Source organism: Arachis duranensis, chromosome 1 (assembly GCF_000817695.3).
Source record: "Arachis duranensis cultivar V14167 chromosome 1, aradu.V14167.gnm2.J7QH, whole genome shotgun sequence".
Taxonomy (NCBI): domain Eukaryota; kingdom Viridiplantae; phylum Streptophyta; class Magnoliopsida; order Fabales; family Fabaceae; genus Arachis; species Arachis duranensis.
The window spans coordinates 81052528-81053164 of record NC_029772.3 but is presented as its reverse complement, the minus strand read 5'-3'; the positions used below and the strand labels follow the sequence as shown (position 1 = coordinate 81053164).

General features: G+C 39.1%; 1 non-coding gene across 1 annotated transcript; it reads left to right on the top strand.

The window, feature by feature from the left end:
* Positions 1-261: 261 nt before the first annotated feature.
* LOC127742686 (small nucleolar RNA R71) lies at positions 262-369 on the top strand. The gene has a single exon (XR_008004044.1). It is a non-coding gene; the product is annotated as a small nucleolar RNA R71 (small nucleolar RNA).
* Positions 370-637: the final 268 nt, after the last annotated feature.

Here is a 637-nt window from a genome sequence, read left to right as displayed (position 1 = left end):
TTGAGTAAATATTTTGTTCTGAGCCAATATGGCATTCAGAGTATCAATCTCAAGAACTCCTTTCTTCTGATTCGTCCCATTGTTCACAGGATTCCTTTCAGAAGTGTACATGAATTGGTTATTTGCAACCATTTCAATGAGCTCTTGAGCTTTTGTAGGCATCTTCTTCAGATGAAGAGATCCTCCAACAGAGCTGTCCAATGACATCTTAGACAGTTCAGACAGACCATCATAGAAGATACCTATGATGCTCCATTCAGAAAGCATATCAGATGGACACTTTCTGATCAATTGTTTGTATCTTTCCCAAGCTTCATAGAAGGATTCACCTTCCTTCTGTCTGAAGGTTTGGACTTCCACTCTAAGTTTACTCAATTTTTGAGGTGGAAAGAACTTTGCCAATAAGGCATTGACTAGCTTTTTCCTAGAGTTCAGGCTTTCTTTAGGTTGTGAGTCCAACCATATCCTAGCTCTATCTCTTATAGCAAAAGGGAATAGCATAAGTCTGTAGACCTCAGGGTCAACCCCATTAGTCTTGCCAGTGTCACAGATTTGTAAGAATTCAACTAAAAACTGATGAGGATCTTCCAATGGAAGTCCATGGAACTTGCAATTCTGTTGCATTAGAGAAACTAAT